Source organism: Ambystoma mexicanum, chromosome 7p, assembly GCF_040938575.1.
Source record: "Ambystoma mexicanum isolate Mex_15411 chromosome 7p, UKY_AmexF1_1, whole genome shotgun sequence".
In the NCBI taxonomy this organism is placed as follows: Eukaryota; Metazoa; Chordata; class Amphibia; order Caudata; family Ambystomatidae; genus Ambystoma; species Ambystoma mexicanum.
In genome coordinates, this window is record NC_090939.1 from 936,005,683 (window position 1) to 936,029,571 (window position 23,889).

Sequence of the window (23,889 nt, forward strand, 5' to 3'; positions counted from 1 at the left end):
CTAAATTTGAGGCACCTGTATAGTGGGAGAGAGGCCTAACAATGCAGTTTGGAGTTCACACAATGCAAATAGGGCAAAGAGGCCCTGCTAAATTTGAGGTAACTGTATAGTGGGAGAGAGGCCTAACAATGCAGTTTGGACATCACACAATGCAATTTGGGCACAGAAGCCCTGTTATGTTTGAGACTCATGTATAGTGGGGGGGGGCTAACAATGCAGTTTGGAGATCACACAATGCTAATTGGGCACAGAGGCCCTGCTGTCAATGCAGTTTGGGATCACACAATGCAATTTGGACACGGAGTCCCTTCTAAGTTTGAGACATCTGTATAGTGGGAGAGAGGCCTAACAATGCAGTTTGGGATCAAACATAATACAATTTGGGCACAGAGGCCCTGCTATCAATGCAGTTTGGGATCACATAATGCAATTTGGGCACAGAAGTCCTGCCAAGCTCGAGACACCCGTATAGTGGGAGAGAGGCCTAACAATGCAGCCTGGAGATCACGCAATGCAACTTGGGCACGGAGGCCCTGCTAAATTTGAGACACCCGTATAGTGGGAGAGAGGCCTAAGAATGCAGTCTGGAGACCACACAATGCAGTTTGGGCACGGAGGCCCTGCTAAGTTTGAGACACCTGTATAGTGGGAGAGAGGCCTAACAATGCAGTTTGGGCACAGAGGCCCTGCTATCAATGCAGTTTGGTATCACACAATGCAATTTGGGCACAGAGGTCCTGTTAAGTTTGAGACACCTGTATAGTGGGAGAGAAGCCTAACAATGCAGTTTGGGATCAAACATAATGCAATTTGGCCACAGAGGCCCTGCTATCAATGCAGTTTGGGATCACACAATGCAATTTAGGCACAGAAGCCCTGCTAAGCTTGAGACACCTGTACGGAGGGAGAGAGGCCTAACAATGCAGCCCGGAGATCACGCAATGCAACTTGTGCACGGAGGCCCTGCTAAGTTTGAGACACCCGTATAGTGGGAGAGAGGCCTAACAATGCAGTTTGGGATCAAATCTAATGCAATTTGGGCACAGAGGCCTTGCTATCAATGCAGTTTTGGGCAATGGGCGGTGATTACATTGATCGACATTGGTTTGCCTAGTGGTCAGGTGTCTAGGGTAGAGTTGTACCTCTCCTCAACCCAAGCCACCCTACCTTACGGGTCCTCGTAGTTGCTAGTTGACGGCTGGCCACTGGCTTCCCCTGCGGACACCTGCTGACACTTCCTGGAGCCGCCTCTATTGGAGCCGCCCTTGGCCTAGGGGCCCTTAGCCGCAGGGGGCTGCCGGGCAGAGGGCTGCCCTGGGAGGACCAGTGATGAAGGGCTCACGCCCAATCAGAGCGGGGATGGGCGGGTTGGGAGGCAGGAGGGCAAGGCAGACCAGGAAGAAGGTGCGGGGTGGGTGAGGGACGCTTGGTGGGCCTGGGGGCCTAGTTAGGTCCAAGAAAATATACGAGCACCCAGAGATGGGCTTCCTCACCTCCCTCGCGCCTTCTGCCTGCAGTGGATGCAGGGGCCGGTGTGAGGAGGGTTGCTAGACCCTTTCTACCTGGGCTCAAGGCCCAATCGGAGCGGGGATGGGCGGGTTGGGAGGCTGGAGGGGAAGGGAGACCAGAAAGAGGGTGCGGGGTGGGTGAGGGATGCTTGGTGGGCCTGGGGGCCTAGTTAGGTCCAAGAAAATATACGAGCGCCCAGAGATGGGCTTCCTCACCTCCCTTGCGCTGGCTGCCTGCAGTGGATGCAGGGGCTGGTGTGAGGAGGGTCGCTAGACCCTTTCGACCTGGGCTCACGGCCCAATCAGAGCGGGGATGGGCAGGTTGGGAGGCGGGAGGGGAAGGGAGACCAGGAAGAGGTAATGGTATGCTCCAGTATCTGGTATCCTCCTCACGGAAGAGGGGCTCTGGGGCCAATGGGGGCTGACACCGCTAAGAGGATGTCCAAGCTCCCATAGGGGGTGCTCAAGGGACATCCCACATAGCGGGACGCCCCTCTGGCCGCCTCATCCCCTCGTTAGGTTCTGTGGCCCCTCCCTCCTGTAGGAAGGGGCGTCTCCAGGGCAAGAGCATCCGGCGTGCCCTGGGGACAGTATATAAGGCAGGGGGGACTGGCGCTCCACCTCTTTCCAGTCCCCCCCGCCTGAACAACCACCCACCCTCACCCTTCTTGGCTAAGTCAGAGCAGATAGGACACCGCAGGTCAGCAGGTGATTGCTGATTAGGATAGCGTACAGAAGGAAATATGAAGTTGTGGCAATATGTCAATTTTGTTACAGCGGATTTGATTGGTAAATTGGTAAATACGGTTGGATGTTTTTCTCACTAAATAAATATGTTGAATATATGTGCAATTGTTTAATTTGCTTTCAGCGGATTTCGAGGTGTAAGTGGTAAAATCTTGGTGGTTCTTGTTCCTTAATTATGTATTAATTTTTCCTTTTCTGTCACAGGCGGAGTTCGGGGCAGTCCTAGCCGGGGAAAGGAGTACACCGCGGCTTCAACCGTGGGCAGTTTGCCCGAGGGCCGCACTCGAGCCAAACCCGGACGATGGGCACTGAGTCCCTTAGGGACACTTGAGATTCCTCACCTGCAAGTTTCAGTGGCCCGAGGAGAAAGTACTGCGTGCAGTACATGCTGGAGTGTATGTCTGGTGTCTTGCAAAAGCCGTGCGCGGCAAGGGGACACCATGAACATCCAGAACTTTGACATTGCCCATCGTCTGAGTTTGGCTCGAGTGCTGCCCTCGGGCAACCTGCCCACGGTTGAAGCCGCGGCGTACTCCTCTCCCCGGCTAGGACTGCCCCGAACTCCGCCTGTGACAGAAAAGGAAAAAATCAGAAAAGTTTGAAACAGTGCAAGGTTACATGCATTTCAGTCTTAAATATCCTTTATAGGTTTTACTTTCATTCTTGCAAGGGAACTGTAAGTACGCATACCTCATACTCTGGACCTGTTGCAAAGGAGGACGTCATTGTAGTAGAAGTTCCAGTGTCCCCTATAACAAAGTACTTGTTTTAGTATGGATGAAAACAGCAAAATGGAAATGAGACAATGAGATGCAGGCGATAGTACATATAGAGAGACACCCATACATGCCAATTAGTGTAAATAACCAATACTATACAAACACATTTTCATTTTATTTTAAATTCCAAGCATAACACATTCTCGTAAAAGACACGTACAATAAAATTACTTGATAGGTGATTGAGCTTGATGTTGACTCCGGAAAAGTAATTGATGCGGAATCTTGCTCCTTCATTTTCAGTACATTGTCATGAAGTAGTACAAGGCAAAAGTTAAAGTAGTATTAGATATGTGGGCAGATCCAATGCTCATAATATCACTTTGTGAATGTCAGTAGGGCTCACCATTGGGATACTGGACGTGCGGTGGTTTCGTCACTTGTGAGGGTTGGGGCTTCCATCAGTGTGCTCTACGAAAAAAAAGGGATATGTCAAGCAACAGATTACAAAAACATCATGTGAATTTTAATGGGCACTATGGCATTGTTTAATAATGGTCACAATTCACTGATTTATTAGAGGCTCCAGAAAGCGGGGACAGATAAAGTACAATAAAGTAAAACATTTTAAAATTCAATATAATCTGGTAACTATGGAATCTTTAGTAACACAAATTTTAAGTAAATATATACCGAAAGCCCTAATCCGTTCATGATGTTACCTTTTCAATACACTACCTTAATTACATCGAGAGATCATAGAGAATACTTATTTATGCAGACCATCATCCTACATACCAACAAACATAACTAATTAATCATCCAGTACTCACCTGAGGCAACGTGTACAAAAATTTAGTTGGAATTGCATTTGGAAGTAATTTACGAAGAATTTTGGGTCTATGCTTTTTTGTGTATTTTGATTTTTCGTACATATCGTCGGTAAAGTGCAGGCTGCATATGCAGAATCGATTGGCCCTCACATCGTCAAAGACAGCCTGTGCTCTACTTTCAATCTCGTCCACTGGAAAACAGCAATTTAAAATCCATCTTCTCATTAAATCAATATCCTTCGGGAATGTATGCAGGACTGTGCCCAGACTTTTGACATGGCTCACAGAAGGGCAACCGTAAACGATACATGAAGGCATTATTGAAAAGTCTGAAAGATCTGTATACAAAATATAAATAATTAAAAATAATAATACTGTATGCATGTGATTGAAGGAATTATAACACAGATTTGTCTGCAATATTTGTTTTACTCAAAGAATGAAAACCTGTATAACCTATTTGAATGAACACGGCGATAACTTTCTTACAGAATTGAGTGATACACCGCAAGCAGTAATGTGTTACTGGTCCATTGAATGAACTTTCTAGCATCAAAAGAAAACATGCTTGCAAACATGGACCATAAAAGATTCCATTCTATTGCAATGCACAGTGATGCAATGTGCTATTTACCGACATCAACAAACTTGAAACATTAGACAATGGTGAAGTCATTGAGATAAATCAACTGATAAATAAATCAGTGCTGGGTACATTAGGTGGAAATAGATCGAAACTTTGAGATCAGCGATCGATGAATATAGAGAAGTAAATAGGTGACCTACCCGAACCTGGATGACCAAATGAGACGATTTAGCAAGCAGGGGAGAAAGAATCTGTGGAACAGGTATCCGGGGAACTGGATGACAAGCTACCTTGTAGATCTCAGAGATGTTCTCCTGTTATGAGGTGAGCACAAAAGGCCCAGAACAGTGCTGTAGGGAGACAAACTTATGTGGATTGCAGAGGTGGGGTCTTGAAGATGGGAGTCTGGAGACACTGGGTCTGGGGAGGCCATGAGAATGGTGGTTACCATGCAGAAGATCCTTTTTTAAGTGTACATGATGTTGGGCACCTCGAGCATTCCCACCCTCGCTGACCCAATGCGAGCGCATGGCCACAGGTGCAAACTGCCATTGATACTGGACAGGGGATGGATGGGCATGTGGCTAGCACAAAAGGCCTGGAACACTGTTGAAGGGAGACAAACATATGTGGATTGCAGGGGTGGGGTCTTGAAGAGGGGAGTCTGGAGACACTGGGTCTGGGGAGGCCATGAGAACAATGGTCACAGTGCAGAAGATACCTTTTGAAGTGTACATGATGTTTGGCACCTTGAGCGTTCCCACCCTCCTTGCCCCCTTGCGAGCACATGTCCACAGGTATGAACTGACATTGATACTCAAGGGGGGATGGATGGCTGTGAGGCAAGCGCAAAAGGCCCGGAAAACTGCTGAAGGGAGACAAACCTATGTGGATTGCAGGGGCGGGGCCTTGAAGATGGGAGACTGAAGACACTGGGTCTGGGGAGGCCATGAGAACAATGGTCACTGTGCAGAAGATCCCTTTTGAAGTGTACCTGGTGTTTGGCACCTTGGCCGTTCCCACCCACCCAGTACCTGAGTGGTATATAATGGAGGGGGGATGGATTGTTGCGGACGAGGTGAGCGCAAAAGGCCATTCTTTCATGTCCCTCATGAACAAGTGAGCGTGTTCTTGATTCACTGAAAAATTGAAACAACTATTCATATATGCTCATTTCTATTTTATTTAGTTTGGTGATGTTGATGGCACAAACAAACTACAAATTGTATACTTGAGGTTGCAGCACAGTGTGTGACAATCCCCTGCACAGTCCGCTTTTACTGGGGAATTTGGCCAAATGTCTCCAATGACAGAGGTGGGTATTACTTGTCTAATGTGGAATCCAAGTCTCCCATAAAGCCACCATGTAAACGAAGGGTAGGCCACCAGCCTGTACCACCTGTGGTAGAGAACTATACATACGGTAATTGATTGAACCTGATAGGTGTACCACCCTTACTTGAAAATGCATCCTAAATTCTATGGCATAGTTGCCCTTAAAAAAGTTACTTCATGGATAAATGAACTTGGGATTTGAAGTCTCGACGCATTACAAAAGTGAACACCCATTCAATCCATAATGGTTTGGGCCACAGAGAAATATTGTTACTTAGATGAAAGTGAAAGACACGTAAGCGATGAACACTCTGATTTCCAAAAAGCGCAAGAAATATATTCAGTTTGCAGACTACATTCATTTGTCAGTGTCAGTCAGTGTTCGATCAAAGTTACGAAAGTTAACGTAGGAGGCAAACATTAAATGTTAGTCATCTCAGTGGTCAAAATGACATCACATGTAGAGTACACTTACTCATTACTTGTATTGCGAGGGTGAACTGTTGCACGAAGTACGTGCATAAGCACCATCATAATCCTCAACACGGACCTTGTGAGGCAGGCTGCCTTGAAGTCATGCAGCTCGGTAATGCATAGGGGTGGTGTGTCTTCTTCTGATATGTAAGCCAAGCATCCAGAGTTTTCTTGACAGAAGCAGTTCTCCACCGCGGTTGGCATGACCTCACAACGATTGCAGGTACACCAGGTGGAAACGGCTTCCATTCGACTAGGCTCAGGCTCATGATCTGGTGATTCATCTGCCCAACTATCGTTCAATTCCCCTCATTCCCGCATTTTTCTCTTTTAATTACTTCCTCATCGGAATACTCAGGCTCATACTGGTAGGTCTGTATTGTTGCCATTATACTAAAATGTTTTAAATAAAATGTAAGTAACGATTAAAAACAATAGTTATGCTAGTGTAAGTATCTGTTTGCAGGGGCTTCGTGCTACGAAAATAGCTGAACAGAGCAGAAACGAGTTTATTTATTTATTTATTTATTCATATTTTTAAAGCGCACGCTCAGCCCGTGGGCATCGTGGCGCTGTTACATATAAGCAATTGGCTGGTTACAGAAGGAAGGTTGTTAAAGTTTACAGGCATTTTGAGTTACGGTATATGTTTTAGAAATATACGTTTACAAGGCATTAGATTTACAGTAACATGTTTTAGTTACAAACTTAGCAGTGCAGACATCATGGCGTTTAAAAATATGTCAATCATGTCGGAGGGGAGGGTAGGAGGTGATTATGTGAAGAGCAGGGTTTTGAGGGATTTCCGAAAGGAAAGCAGTGAAGGTTCGGCTCTAAGAGAGTTAGGGAGGTTGTTCCAGAGCTTAGGTGCTATGTGTGGGAAGCCAATGCCTCCAGCTTTAGCTCTTCTTATGGTGGGGACTCGGAGTTGGTTGTCATGGGGGGTTCTTATAGGACGAAGGGAGGATTTCCTGGTGATGGTTTCTGCTAGGTAGGAGGGAGCGGTATGATTGATACATTTGTGTGTGAGGGAGAGTACTTTGAAGTTAATTCTTTCTTTAGCTGGGAGCCAGTGAGCATTTCTTCTGGCCTGCGACACATGGTCGAATTTGGGGATGTGCAGGGCAGCGCGGAGCGCGTTGTTTTGCACTGTTTGGAGTTTATTCAGGTTTTTGGTTGAAGTGCCAGCTAGGAGGGCGTTGCAATAGTCTAGCCTGGCTCCTATGGTGGCTCTAGCAATGGAGAGGCAGTTGGGAGTGGTAAGATAGGGTTTTATTGCGAGGATGAGTTTGGTGGTCAGTGCGGAGGAGGAGGAGATGGCGTTGACCTGTCTTGTCATGGAGAGAGTAGCGTCTAGATATACTCCTAGGGTCTTCACAGCAGTGGAGACGGGTATGTTGGTGTTGTCGATGGTTATGTGTGAATAGTCTTGGCTGAGCTTGGAGAGGATTTCGCTGGGGGCCAGGATGATGATCTCTGTTTTGTCTCCGTTAAGACAGAGGCCATTGATCGCCATCCATGCCTGTATCGTGGAGTAAATGGTAAGGAGGGCTTCTGTGTCTTGGGCATAGTCTCCAGTGAGGGGGAGGAGGACTTGTGTGTCATCGGCATAGTTGGTATAAGCTATGTCGAGAGAGTCCAGTAGGTCGAAGAGGGGTTTAGTGAAGAGGTTGTATAGGGTCGGTGCGGTGCATGACCCTTGTGGGACTCCACAATTTATGGTAGTCGGAGGAGCATTGGCCTGATCAGAGTACACCTTCATGGCTCGGCCTTCTAGAAAGGAGGTGATCCAAGAGGTTGCTTTAAGGGAGAAGTGGGCTGCATTAAATAGGTGAGATGTGAGGATGTCATGGTCCACTAGGTCAAATGCCGCAGAGAGGTCGAGTAGCAGGAGGAGAGCAGGTTTGCCTGTGTCCATTATTTTGGTGATTTGATTTTTTAAATCTAGTAGGGCAGTTTCGGTCCCATGGCCTTTGCGAAAGCCCGATTGTCTTCTGCCTAGGATAGAGTGGGTCTCTATGTATTGCTGAATTTGGTTGTGGGCTGCTTTATCAAGGATTTTAAGGAGGAAGGGGACGGTGGTGATGGGGCGATAGTTGCTGGGGGAGGTGGGATCTAAGGAGGGTTTTTTTAAGAGTGGGCGAACCCAAGCTTCTTTCAGGCAATGAGGTACGGTTCCTGAGGAGAAGGAGGCATTGATGAAAGCTGTGATGATGGGGGTGAGGGCTTCTGAGCACTCTTTGATGATAGTGGGAGGGCATATGTCTCCCTTGCAAATGGAAGGTTTAATGTTTTTGAGTAGAGCAGGGGTTTCTAGTTCTGTAACTTCTCTGAAGGCAAAGAGGGGTGTTTGCGGGTGAGTGTTGTGAGGGGGGAGAGAAGGAGTCGTGGCAGAGGTATTGAGTGCTTTACGTTGGGAGGCAATTTTGTCTTGAAGCGTTTTGACTTTATTTAGGAGGGCTGTCTGGATGCCTGTGCACCAAGCTTCATCCTTGATGATTTCGTCTGGGCTGGACTCGGGAGTGGTGAGTTCTTTGAAAATAGAGAATATTTCTCTGGTTTTGGAACTGGATTTGGTTATTCTTTGATTGTATGATTCAGATTTAGCTTTGAAGATGGCCATTTTGTAGGTCCGTGAGATTTCTTTGAACTCATTGAGAGAGGATTGGTTGGGCGTAGACTGCCAGTTGGATAAGGCTTTGCGCTTCATGGTGCGCAAGACAGATAGTTCTTCTGAGAACCAAGAGTTGGAGTGCATGGATTTTTTTCCTTTTTTGTCTTCCAGCGGGGCAATAGAGTCAATGGCTTGGGTGAGGGCGTTGTTGTAGATGTTAGCAAGAGAGGTGGGATCTTGGATAAAGGGATGCTTGAGTTCAGGGATATCAAGAAGAGGAGCGAGATTGGTCGCTGTGAGCTTTTTGGAGCTTCTGACTTTGGCGGGGGGTGCATGAGTAAGGATTTTACGAGTGGGTGTGGTGGGGATGGAGAATTGGATGAGATGGTGATCTGTCCAGGGGAGGGCTGTGATGGAGGTGATGGATGAAGAACAGTTATGATCTGCTACCCAGTCGATGGACCGGCCTTTGCAGTGAGTAGGTTTGGTAATTTTGTGGATGAACCCCATGTTGGTAAGATCGTTGGCCAGGTGTGTGGCAGATTTGTCCTTGGGGTCATCTAGGCCAAGGTTAAGGTCACCAAGTAGAATGGTTTTGGTGGAGCTTTTCAGGTTGTTGCTAATGATTTGGAGGAGATGCTTTTGGACGTCCGGAGGGGAGCCTGGAGGTCTGTATGTGACTAAGAGGTTGATGGTGCAATTAGGGGAGAGAGCTAGTTTGGCGTGGAGAAGGTCAGCGTTGTTGTCCCAGAGTTGGTTACACTGCCTGATGGCAAGTGAGTTTCTATAGATGAGGGCAACGCCCCCACCTTTAGAGGTTTTGCGGTCCTGCCTGAGGATGGTGTAGTCCTGTGGGAGGGCAAGGTGTAGGGATGGGTTGGATGCCTCGTGGAGCCAAGTTTCGGATACTGCTAACATGTCTAGTTTGTGGGTGGTGATGAGGTCATTGATCTCTATGGCATGGGCATGGATGGAGCGTGCATTAATGAGGGCGCATTTAAGGAATCGGTTGGTAGGTGGTGGGTCCTGAGCGCTGGTGTTCGGTGAGAGCGAAGTGGTGGGAGCACTTGTGAGTGAAGGAGGGAGGGGTGCATGTATGAGCGCATGGGGGTGGAGGGTATGTGCATGGGCTGGAGGGTGTGAGCGTGAAAATGTTGTGTGGGTGCGATAGCTGAGCTTTTGGTTCCTACTGAAGGTAGATGGTGGAGAGCTGTGGAGCACAAATGAGGGTTTGGTACGGGTTCTTAGTCTGTAGCGCCTAAGAAGGTGTTCAGGAGGGTTGATAATGCAGAGGTTGAGAGTGGTGTGTGGTGATGCGGGTGGGGAGGAGTGAGGCATGATGGAGGGCGGTGGAGGGAGGTCTGGGTATGCAGGGAGCAAGCTGCAGATGGCCCAAAGAGACAGAGTAATGAGCGAGATAGAGGAGAGGAGGGGTGTAGGCGCTGTGAGGTGGGTGGCAGGGGGATGCATTAGAGCACTGAGCTGGGTGGTGTTGTGCGGTACAGGGCTGGCACTAGGGGTAGGTAGAGGCAAGTGCAGAGGCAGTTGTAGGTCTGGCAGGGCATCAAGGGGCTAGTGGAAGCGCTTGTAGTGGCAGGGCCGGTAAAAAGCTGGCCTGGCAGCACAGTGGCAGGGCCCCTATAGGCTGGCAGGGAACACAATGGTAATACAGTGGCAGGGCCCCTATAGGCTGGCAGAGGAACACAATGGTAACACAGTGGCAGGGCCCCTATAGGCTGGCAGAGGAACACAATGGTGACACAGTGGCAGGGCCCCTATAGGCTGGCAGAGGAACACAATGGTAACACATTGGCAGGGCCCCTATAGGCTGGCAGAGGAACACAGTGGTAACACAGTGGCAGGGCCCCTATCGGCTGGCAGAGGAACACAATGGTAACACATTGGCAGGGCCCCTATAGGCTGGCAGAGGAACACAGTGGTAACACAGTGGCAGGGCCCCTATAGGCTGGCAGAGGAACACAATGGTAACACATTGGCAGGGCCCCTATAGGCTGGCCGAGGAACACAGTGGTAACACAGTGGCAGGGCCCCTATAGGCTGGCAGAGGAACACAATGGTAACACATTGGCAGGGCCCCTATAGGCTGGCAGAGGAACACAGTGGTAACACAGTGGCAGGGCCCCTATAGGCTGGCAAAGGAACACAATGGTAACACAGTGGCAGGGCCCCTATAGGCTGGCAGAGGAACACAATGGTAACACATTGGCAGGGCCCCTATAGGCTGGCCGAGGAACACAGTGGTAACACAGTGGCAGGGCCCCTATAGGCTGGCAAAGGAACACAATGGTAACACATTGGCAGGGCCCCTATAGGCTGGCAGAGGAACACAATGGTAACACATTGGCAGGGCCCCTATAGGCTGGCCGAGGAACACAGTGGTAACACAGTGGCAGGGCCCCTATAGGCTGGCAAAGGAACACAATGGTAACACATTGGCAGGGCCCCTGTAGGCTGGCAGAGGAACACAGTGGTAACACAGTGGCAGGGCCCCTATAGGCTGGCAATGGAACACAATGGTAACACATTGGCAGGGCCCCTATAGGCTGGCAGAGGAACACAGTTAGTGTGAGTGCGGGCAGGCGTTAAGGCAGTGAAAGTTGCACGAAGATAAGTCAGGGGGACACACTTACGGGCTAGTGTACAGTAGTTGTTTTGGGCAGCGTTTCTGGCCGACGGCCCGTACGGCAACGGACAGGCACAGGACAGGCGCCTTAGTGTGCGCCTTGTTTTGGGCCGGCTCACGCCTGCCGGTGCCCCAGGATCGGTGTAGTGGATAGGCTAGGCGGGGTGGGCCAATCAGATTGCCGTTAGTATCCGGGCCGAGGGTGCGATCAGGCGGCCATCTTTTGGTTGTGTACTCTTCGTACACATCAAGCGGCAGAAAAGTGCTCAGCCGTGCAGGCAGAGGGGAATCATGCACTCAGCAGTGCGGATGGCAAAGGATTGAAGAGTGGGGGCCACCCTCGTAGGTAGCGGGGGTTAAGGATCTCCCGCTCACCTCTGTGAACGGGGCTGCAGGAAGTTATCTGTGGGCTGCTCCGGCAGCCAGGAGAAAGGAGCTCATAGGTGATACAAAATAAAATAGTGAAACGATTGAAAAAGCAAGTCTGATGTTGTCTGATGAGAAGGGGTCTATTTATACTTATTGAGGAAAGAGGCGTCCAGCCATTTCCATGGAGATATGTCAATAGCTTGCGCACAGAGAACGTTGACACGAAACATGCATTGGTGTTGTGAAAAGGGCCATACGCGTCTAGTGATGTCAGCTTCAGGGGCGGGCGATCTGTATTCTTCCCGCGAGTGTCCTTGTAGTTAATGCGATGCCCCAACGGATAAGATTAGCACAAGATGGCCAAGGCCAACCCGGTGTTTTCGCATGTGTAAAAGTGAGGAAAACTAAGGTAAGATGCATAGGAATTTTTTTTAAGATCGATTCAAGTATGCTTAAAAATACATGCCCAAACGATCGGGACAACAATATTTTTGAGCGTACTTCCCCTTTAATTATACAATGGATAATCATTTGATGTTAAAACCTTCCACTATTAATGACGTGCTGATGTTTAAACTTGTTTTACTTACAATTAGTAACACTGTTTATTTGTCAAAGTGTACATGATGTACCGTGGTGACTGTCATATGTGTCTGTAGATATACATATGCCGCATGAATAGACAGTGATCTGCCCGGGATTTTAGGAGGACTAGGTGTTTCCCATTATCAGAGAGCACTGAATATACTGTTGGAAGACAAACAGTTGTGTTTAAAGATGAAAAGAGATACTTCTGAGGGTCAAGCAGCCAACATTTAAGCAAACTGCAATTACTAGGTCAGACCTAACCTATTTAAACACTGCATTGCATGGATACATTGGATAATTGGATTCTTAGATCCTTGTTTTTGAAGGTATAATAGGTTTGGGAAGATGTATATTGAAATGAAAGTTAATAGTGTACAGCTCTACTGTTATTCCATGGGGCTGTTAGAAAACAACATGTGCTAGACAACTAAGATTGACAGAGAGTATAGAAACAGAGGTTGAGTGCTGGTTTAACTATCCTGTTCCTATCACCTTTTCTCCCCCATTCTCTCTTTTATATCCCTAGATCACAGTCTGATGACATATTGGCGGGGTCACAGTGCACCACTTCCCGGATAAGGTCAGGTGCCGTAAAACCACTATGGTGGTGATGGGTGTAGTATAAATGTTTTATTAATATAACATAACAAAACACAACACAAGATAACATGACATAACATACAAGAAAAAGCAAATATAATGTCAAAAGTGGAACATCCTCTATTATGTGCGTTTCACTTCCGCTTTGTTTGCTGGACCAGAGATTCTACTGCGGCAGCTGGACCATGTTGTCAATGATCCGTACCGAACACCATTCATTATTTACTCATTCGCATGAACATCTGAGCTGTGCGATGATGCATGGGTCTGCTAGGCTGAGGGACACACGAGTGTTGGTTCTGCTAGGCTGAGGGACACACGAGTGTTGAAAAATTAGACATCTGGTTTCCACTGCCACAATTTAAATGTGTAAAGAAAAATGGACCCTGACGAAGGCGGCCATATACTGTGGGCTTTGCCGAAACTAATGGTCTTCAATGCTGCCATAGCTTAATCGAGCCTGAATGTTTTACAGGCATTTGCATGCATTGCAGATGGTGGTGGTAAAACTTTGAACATATTGGTGACTTGAATGCAATTTTTAAATGGAGTTTGAACTACGCAGCTTGAACCGGGATGTGTTTAATTTAATTTAGTATGGTTAAACAAGCCAGTTGTCCAAATACACCGATTGTGTTTAACATTTACTGTCTGAGCAATCGCAGATGAAATACGGTGACCTGTTTTTAGGCACTTATCTATATATTATTTGCTTATATTAATGTTTTCTCCAGACTATCTTTCCTTTCACTAGTGCGTTTCACATCTGTCAAATAACCAGTGACATTCCCTGTCGCTATGTGTAGATTGCACAGCAGACCTACATAGCTAGATAACGTACTGGTGATCTCCATTGGTCTCAGACGACCCTTCTTTGGAATAGCCATAAAACATATGAAATGCCGAAACATCTGAGACAGGCCGCCTACTTCCTAAACAAACAGGCTCCCTTTTTTAATCCATCTTTTTTTTTAACATACTCCAATGTTTATCATATGAGGACATTTCAAACCACAATCACCCTCCTTAATGCCGTAGCTATACCCTCAACTTGGGAAAAGCTCAGCGATTCAGAGAGGGAACAGACAGATGTAAGGATTATGAAGAGGAACATTTGAGACGAGAAGTAGATTAGAGGAAACATATCTAGACATTAGCCACTCAGGCCTTATTCCCTGATCCCAGTCCTCACAATACATGAGAATGTAATAGTCGTATTGCAATCCAGTTGATGAATACGTGCATTTAATAAAAGTCTGATAAATTACTTCACATCTGTATTTAATCAAACTTCTTAAATCACATCAAGATATTTGGTCATAGATTGAAGAACACAGTTTCCCAATCAGGGGACATGGTCTGAACAACCTGCGGATTGAAATGGCAGTTAGAAGTAAGCACAGAGACCCTCGCAGCCCCCATGCATGTGTCTGAAAAGATCACTCTTGTAGCATGTCCAAGAAGCAGACACTTAACTGCAACAATTACATTGAGCAATTAAATAGACCAAGGAAAAGGTCCAAGCAATCCACCGGTTTCACATGGTAGAAAAGCTTATTTCATTGGTTCAAGAGTTAAAAGGTAATAAAAAAAAGATATCATCATTTGTAAGGGTGTATTTCTTTCTAGAAAGAAAAGACCCTCCTTACAGATGTTCAGTGTATTAAAGCGGCCCTGCTCAGATGAGGAAGAAGGTAGAGGCAACAAGTGAAGTATAATCTGCTGACCAAGTTTAAGGAAGAAACGTCAGATTTGGCAATAAAGCAAAAGCATCTGAAATCACCAAAAAGAAAGGTCCCTGACAACCAAGAGACCCATTTCTCAAAGATACCGTCCCATAGCAGTTGTTTCTAAAGGAATACATTCAATGTAAGAATTTTGCATCAATTGACTCGCTGAGTTTTAACAAAACCAAATAACTCATTGATAACAGAGGACGCATGAAGAGGTGCCACTAGCCAATGGCATGACAGAGCTTCCACACAGTACAGTAGAACAACTTGGAACCCAAGCAATTACTTTTGGATGAATGAAGGTGGGAGTCAAACATATCCAACCATGGCTTACCATGAGCTAATTCGGATACCTTTGAGTGGGAAAGTGCTTGTGAAGCGCAGTTTCTTGGTGGTGAGTGATTAACACTTATGTTTTCTTTCCCCGTGAATTCAGTTTGTTGGGTGTAAGGCAGACACGTGTATTTATTGGTTTCTCTTGCTCTAGCGTGCTGTTGCAGCAGGCCCAGACACTCGGGTGCAAGAGATACTTTTGGCTTTCTGCCAAATTCCCCTTCTTAAAATGCCAGGATTCTTGCGGGAACATAAGTGACAGTCCCCTTCTTGCTGGATGGGACTAAGTGGAGGTGACTAGAGGATCCTCCCCATACCACCCAGGCCTATAATTCATTAGCTCAGGGATGCACCCGGACCCTTGAATCACCCCACTAGAAGGTCCCAAAATAAAGCATCACATATCACCTCCTACTCCTTTTGAACCCCTGGGGTTCTGCAACTATGTAATAGCCTACATAGCTATCATCAGCCTTGAGTTTCACCTCTCTACATATAACTGAGAAGGGGTGTTGTTGAACTGCCAGGGATCTCTTTGTGACTCTATGGTTGATATCCTTTGTTAGGGACAAGCTAGAGGGGCATGGTCAGTTGCTAAGGTGAACTGGCTGCCGGTCGAATGAAACCTGAGGACCTATATTGCCCACCTAATAGCCAGAAATTACTGGGTGATTGACACACATTTTGGGGAACCTCATTCAGGGTCTTCTTGTTCTTAGAAACCCACCTTCAGGATAGCCAAGACATTCTGGGGTTTTCTCTATAGACCAATTCAAACAGGGAAATCCCTATAGATGCTTGTGGAGTTTTCAGTGCTACAAAAAGAGCCCGGAGTAGTAGTTCATCCCCGTTTTGTTGCATCCTCCTAAGCTCATTTTTGGAGAAAGATCTTTGGGGTTTTGTGGAAACACTTTACACGGCCATCTGTCAGTGGTGATGGATGGAGGTTCAGGCGATCTTTACGTGTACCATGTCTTCGGATTAGTAAGGAGTCTAAATGAAAGGGGAGTCTCTGTTGTGTATGAATTTCCTTCAGGAACCCCACCTGAGTAAAGTAGTAAATTAATACATTGCATAGTGTTGAACCTTAGAGGGAAGTCTTGAGGCTACTGTGTGACATAGTCTAACACCACTCGAATATATCAGTTCCCTGCCTTAGGGGGACGTTGAAATCCCTCCAGATCCATTCAGATTCACGAAAATGGGATTTATATGATCATGAAGGGAAGCATCAGAACTTTCTTTCAGATCTTTCTATGAGTTTTTTTGATCAATCCAACTAGCATTTATGGACTTCTTGATGGATTTTGGGTGAGATTGCCAGGCATTTTATCAGCCCTGGTATCCTACTGAGGGATGGGGATAGACCAGGTCAATAACTGCTTTTCAGATCTGAGGAGGGATGAATAATTTAATAATTGAAAACGAGTTTGCATATCACCCTTCAAGTTATTCATAACCCTACAGAGGAGACCACTTCTCTCTACGAAATAGGGTCCTGAAATCCTTCTCCCCTCCTCAGTGGATAGTGTGGCACCAAAGGCGGTAGAAAGGCAAGGTTTCTGTTTTGGGCAGTACCACATTCTGACTCTAACAGGGATTCCTCTACCTCCCCAGGGTCTGGTACACCGTCATGACTGGGATTTGGTGGGTCAGATTTTCCTTTTACCATATATAAGGACCCCAATCGCACTTCGCTTCTCTTAGTGTCCTCCAATTCAACTACATCCTTGGACTGGGTAGGAACTTTAAGCTCTCTGCTTAACTGGGCTATATAGGTTCCCCTTCCTGAATCATAAAGGTCCCGAAGACTGGTAAAAAAGTCGGACCTTGACGACCCCACAGTTGTATCTGTCAATTCCACTGGCCCTCACATCAATACCAGAATTCAGGGCTAAGACACACTTAGGGGGACAATACCATAGGTCACCTCTGGTAGCTGAACTCTAAGGTCAGTGGAAACCAGGGCTCCACCCATCGGTGGGAATGTCAACTTTGTTGATGCCATGTAGGTCCATTACTGCGATCTTTGGGGTAACTTGTGTGGGCTGTGATCAGTGTTATAGAGTATGCAAGTCTTATGTAGGCTTGTTAGGGCAAGAATTGATGTAGTAACCCTGTGGGAGACTACACAACCCTTGTCCTGTTGGTATTAGGTAACCCACCTATTGGTATAGGCCTGTACTACACAAGTTGGTAGTGTGATTGAGCAGCCAGGCGTGTCTCAAGAGGGGTACATGTGAGCTGTAGAGCTGTAGCAATGAAGTCCACCAATACAAGTAGCCATTTAGCATTTACACTAAAGGTTTATGTTATACATATTTATTTATTTAACAGTTTTTAAATAAGCATTCTATAAAAAGGGCAATATATGTAGCAATAAAATACACTTTAAGAATCAACACAAAGCTAGTAGATACTCTTTAGAGATGCTTCTTACACACTTCCTACACCTTGAGGTGACTTCACTAACTAGGACAGTGATGGCATTTATATCTCACTCATACACTTTGTAGACTCTGAGGTTTGTAGAAAGGAAAGGTTAAGGGAAGGAAAAGGTTAAACAGGTTCTCAGAGCATGTGAGCACTTTAAATCTTCCAATGAACTCTAGATAAAAACGTTTCCCAGCAATATTAGTTTGAAAGCAATGTATCACCCATGAGGGACAGTAAGTACCCAAGTGAAATGGAATAGAAGAGATTGCAGGGAGCAAGGACAGCCAAAGTCAATTGGAGCAAAGTCTATGGAGCTGAGGCACTTCTTAGATAGTAAAAGTCTTGCATAATGTTAGAGAGTTTGTTGAAGAAAAATCACTGTAGGGTCACAAGCTGTTACATTTGTGAAGGGTAGAGCTGAAACCAACTCTAGCAAAGCAGCTACTGCAAGTCTCAACTGAGAGGAGCAAGCTACCCCAACTCAGAACAGTACCTTTGGTCAGAAGAAGAGTGGTCCAGCTGGCTTCTGTCTGGTGGCAGCAATGAAGATGCTGTGTTCCTGGGCCTCAGTCATGGGGACAAGAGGGAGGACATCTGGGGACTCCTGCAGTAGCAATTCAGAGATAAGCGGCATCTACGGACTCTTTTCAAATATGCAGCACTTTGCGGTTTCAGCACCCTGTAAACATCACCACCGCGGATCTTGGATACTGGTTTGGCTTCCTTCACTCCTTGAGTCCTGCACTCTGGTGAGGGGACTTGAGCTCTGGTCGTCCTGCTTCTGGAGGGTCCTGGGAAGACTCCTGGAGCGTCTGGCCAGATCACAGACGTTGCACTTGACTGTGGATTTCTTGACCTCTGGCACTCGGTTCCTGCAGCAGCAAAGAAGTACAACCAGTCGGGGAAGTTGGTCCAGTGGAGTTTGTCTCGTCCCACTAACCCAAGGAAAGAAGGCGTCTCTTCCGGAGCTTCTCTTGTTGATCAGAAAAAAGAGTTTCAGCACAGCAGCAGGGATTCACTGGGCAGTTCAACGGTCCAGGAGGATGCAGCAAAATTCGTTAATGGTTTCTTCGACGGATTGTTCTTCCCAGTAGTCCCAAAACCCTTGCTGTTTAAGCAGGCTTCTCCCATTCATGCAGAGCCTAGCTGTCACTCAAACAGCATGGTGGCTGTCCTGCAAGGACAGCCAGCCAGACAATCAGGACTGGGTGCATTCAGGCATTCCTAAAGACAAAGGACAGGGGAGCGTCAGTAACCTCCCTCACTTCCTGCCCTTCCAGACACACTGGAGCCAGAGGTGGGTTTCAGTACTGAATCCCGCCAAAGACAAAACTAACAAAGGGCTCAAAACTGGTTTGGCGCACAGAGTAAAACCCAAGAAAGACCTCAAAAACAGAAAATGGCGAAAAAAGATGACCAGGCCATTTTGACAAAATTGTCACCCATGAGTGCTATACTGCAGCTGAGGATTCAGCCTACGGTAGTAAAGCACAATGGTAGGAAAATTAACCCACTGCCACCAGCCATTTAAAGTAGTGAGGGTACCACACATAATGTTACATGAGTAGGTAGGAAAAGGGGCTACTAAGTAACCCCCCAGCACTCCACATAAGATGGTATGTGCTGGACCTACACAGAGAAAAGGTAAGTAAAGTCCATTTTACTTTACTATTCTTGGGAACAGTAGTTTGCACAAGAAAAGGTATTTAAACCTGAAAAGAAATCTAAAGGATTTCTCTGTGACACTGCAATGAAGGTGCTGTGTGTCACCATACAAAACGTAGATGCTTATGGAGTTTGTCAGACTCCAAAAACAAAGGAAACACATAATCCAAATCAGATAAAAACACATGAGAGAGTGAGAAAAAGGGCTCGCTCATTCCAGTGTTAAAATGTAAAGTCCTAAAGTCCAGCAACATAGCTTGGAGTCTCTAAGGTTGAAGGTAATTAGCACAGAAATTAGAATTCTCCCTAAAAAGGCTTCTTGAACATCCTTGGTGTTTCCTATTTGTGACACCATCTGGCATATTGTTGTGTGGGATTCACAAAACATCCAGACACACAAATTAATATAAACAGTTATTATTCTCAAAACAACAGAAATTAATAGCTTTCTTTTCTTTTATTGTATTGCATATAGCATGAACCTAGCTAAAGAGCAGCACAGCACTTTACAACAGTATTGTGTCAGAATTGGGCTTGCCATTTTATGTAGTAGAGCAGTACTTTTGGTGGAGGAAGAGAGAGATTTTTATTTGTCAGGAAGATATTGTTGAAAGAGACATGTTTTTAGTGTTTTGCTGAACTGGAGTATGGTAGGGGCATTTGGAGCCTCCACTGGGATTGAGTTCCAGATGGTTAGGGCATTGCAGGAGAAAGACTGCTTGTGGGTCTTCCCTTTGCAGGCTAGCGTTGACTCCAACCTTTTGATAGCTTTGCTAAGTGAGGTGCTTCAATATTAAATAGTTCCTCAAAGTCTTCAAAAGGGTTTTTGGCAACTTCCAGCTCTCACAGTCTCCTGGCATCTCACTTTGAGCAGGGATTCACCAGGTCATCTCTACAGATATAGTTGGTGGGCGGGTGATCACTTCCAGTCCAGATAGCCATTACTGAATCCCAGCCACAAGTTATAACAGTAACAGCGGCTTGACTTCCATGGATGGGGAAATCATGCCAGCCTTTTGACAGTTCCACAGAAGGGCATTCCAGGATAATATCTACTCCCTTCTGTAGGGACCTGAACTCTGCACTTGGTTTTGCTTTGCTGAAGATGCACTTCCTTTCTCCACCTGCTTTTCTCCTCCTTCTACTCTCTGATGTTGTCTTCCTTCCCCCACCGGTTACTGTTTCTTCTCCCGCTCTCTTCTCCAATCTCCTCAACTTCTTCCCTTCATTCTCCAATCAAGTCCTCTTCATAGCTCTCTTTCACAAGACTATCTTGCCCCAAACTCTGCTCCTCTTGTGTGTCAAATGCCCACACTACCACCTTTCCTGTCATCCCCTTTATCCTCATTCTGATCCCCCCCAGGGTTGAGCTTGCGCTAAGGTTTTTCAGTTATGTCTTATTATTTGCTTGAATTTTCCATTGGTTCAATTCGAAAAGTCATTACTGCTCCATTATTTCATGTTGCTGACTTGTGTGGAAGCTGAACCACAGCTTTGTAATGGGCCGATGTTGCTAACGTCTGTGCTAGACTGTGGCTTTATATTGCCAGCCTACTATCTTGGCCGGGACTTGAGTGCTTTTCCGCACATACATGAGTAGAACCCCCTGCGGGAGCAGAATTGCATCGCATGTCTTCAGGTGGGTAAGTGCTTGAGAAGCGCACTTTTTCATTGGTGGGTGATTGCAAACAATGTATTCAAGCAGTTGGGTGCAAAGGACACATGTCTATATTTGGTGTATCTTGCTCTACATTAGGTTCAGATCCTTGTGGTGCTTTTGGGGAGTCATTTGGTTTCCCTGCTCCATAGTTCTTCATTTTTAAAGCATTGGGGTCCTTAGAAATGCCCAAGTGATGGTCCTCTGCCAGCTAGACCTGGAGTAGCTAATTGAGATGACGAGGGGATCCTCCTCTTGTGCTCCAAAGCCCCATTCTGCCCCATTTCCTAGCATCTCTTTTATCCACAGTGTGATCCTCCACTAAGTTTGGGCTTGGACGTTTTTCAGTCGTGTCTTATTATTTTCTTGCACTTTCCATAAGTTCAATTTGAAAAGTCATTGCTGCTCCATTGTGTCATGTTGCTAACTTGTGTGGAAGCTGGGACACAGCTTGGTAATGAGCTGAGGTTGCTAACTTCTGTGGAAGCTTGATCTCCCTAGTCTCTCTCCATATGTATTTGATAGCCGCTGTATAGTTAAGGCAACTCGGAGACACATAGAAACTTCTCAAAACTCTATTGTTAATAACATTTGATTCGAGTAACGGATTTGACCGAAATTTCAAAAGTGATTAAAAGTCTGCGGGCATTTCATATGCTTCATACCTAGCATTTCATCATTGAACATATTAAATGATTGGATATGTATGAAATGTATGCTCCCTGGAGTACCAATCCATTGTGGCTAGTGGTTGAATGCTAGGGCTTAAACTCTGGCATATCAGGGTTTAAGTCTGTATGTTTAACTAATTTCATTTAATTTAAACCAACGCAACTGAGAGGTGGTGAGGCTTGTTGCAGTGTAGTCCTGTAATCTTATTTGGTATGAGGGCATTTAGACGTGGCTGCGTCCAAACATCCCTTGCGCCAAAATAACAGCGCCGGAATGGCTTTCGCACTGAAAAGGGCGCAACAAAATGGGCGCTGCGGCAGAATGGCTGCACCAAAATTATTGCACCGAAAAGGGGTGTACCGCTTGGAGCACGCTGCTTAACCAAAGTGTGTGCTCCATGGCATATCATTTAATCTCACTGTGCATTGCCTAGAAACATTGTGAGCTCTCAAATCCTGCAATCCGAAGGCCATGGCTAGTGGCCTGGTTGCATTTTAAAATGGACAGTGGGTACGGCCAAAGGCCATGCCCAATGACCATGGCCGAAGACCATGCTAGTGGTCTGGAAGTGTTCTGAAAAATCTATGGAATAACAAAACCCTTGAAATTCAAGGACAAATCTTTAGTTGCAAGGACGTTAAGGTGAGCAAAACATTGTAACAAAACCTTTGAAATTCAAGGAAAAAATGGTAGTTCCAGGGACGTTAAGGCGAGCAATAGTTTGTAACAAAATATTTGAAATTAAAGGACACAACCTTAGTTGCAGGGATGTTAAGATGAGAAGTTAATGCAACAAAGCCCCTGAAATTCAGCTTAAGCCACCTTAACAACGCGCCCCCTGTAGCACAGCCTATGACCCCAATGATGACATCACAGATCACATCACTGATGACATCACTAATTACATGTTGTATGAGAACACTGATGACATTACAAATCACATCACTAATCCCATCTCTGGAGACAACACTAATTACATTGTACATAACGTATTGCATCAATAATGGAATTAGACATAACATCATTTATAAGTTAGCTCATGAAACCTTTGATTACCTTATTAACAATTTAGGCTGTGGACTTGGCCATGACAAAGGCTTGGGTCACTGACCATCACCAAAGGCCATAGCTAATGGTCAGTTAGTGTTTAAAAATTCCAATGTGAATTGTTAAAAGCCATGCCTAGTAGCCCATCACTATTTTAAAATATACAGTAAAGAGGGCACGGCCGAAGGCCATAGCGAGTGGCTGGTTTGTGTTGTATAATACACAGTGGGCACGGCCAAAGGCCATTGCTTATTGCATTTTATTACATTTTTTAAATACATTTTTGAGCTTCTGCAGCAACCTTCTTGAAACAATTCGGTTCTCCAAGAATGAATTAGTTACAAATCCAGGGAGGGTAAAATCTAATTTTCTTCATAATGATTGGGATGGAGCACTGTTGTGGAGATTGAAAAAAAGCAGGTGCTCTTGCCACTTATTTATCAATCTATCCTCATATTAGAATTAAAGGGAATTTCTTGCATTTTTGTTTGTACCTACTTCCCACACGGGAGATTTTATTTCAATATGGTCAGGCATCTTTGGAATCTAGACTGTGCAGATCTTGTCAGTCAGCGGTAGAAATTGAAATACTTAAGCATTTAATCATATCCTGTCCGGAAATTACTACGAAAAGAGTTATCTATTTTTATAGATTTATCAATATGTTTGCATGTTCGAATGAGGAATCGATTTAGCAGTTTTGTTTATTTGCGAGGACTACTGCTGTTGTTATTTCGGTATCTAATTTTATGGACGCAGTTTTACCAGTCCCCATGATATTGGGATGATGCATTTTATTAGGAACTTTCTTTGTTTTTTTTATCATGTTAGAATTAACCAAAGTGATTTTATTTTAATGTGCTGTAGAAGGAAAGTGGTTGGACTATGTTTATGTAATCCTTTCCTTATGATCTTTGTCTTCTTTCATTTTTATTTGTATGTATTGATATAGCTTTATAATGGAGACAAAAAAATGGGGGATGTCATAAGGTATTTTAAATGTTTCAAAATCGTATCTAATCGTATGAATGTTTAAGATGTGAACTTGGTTTTATACATGCTTTTGTTAAAGGTTATTTTATAACCAAATAATAATAAAAAAAATAAGAATTGCATTTTATTATTTTAAAATATACAGTGGACATGGCCAAAAGATGTACAAACTGCTCAAGGTCAAAGGCCATGGCTAGTGGCCCATTTATATGTTACAATATATAGTGGACACAGCCAAAGATTGTGGCCACTGGCCAGTATTGTGCTAAAATCTATGGTTGGTAGCCTGTTAGTGTTTTAGAATATTAGGGGTGCACATGGGTTAGGGTTGTGACC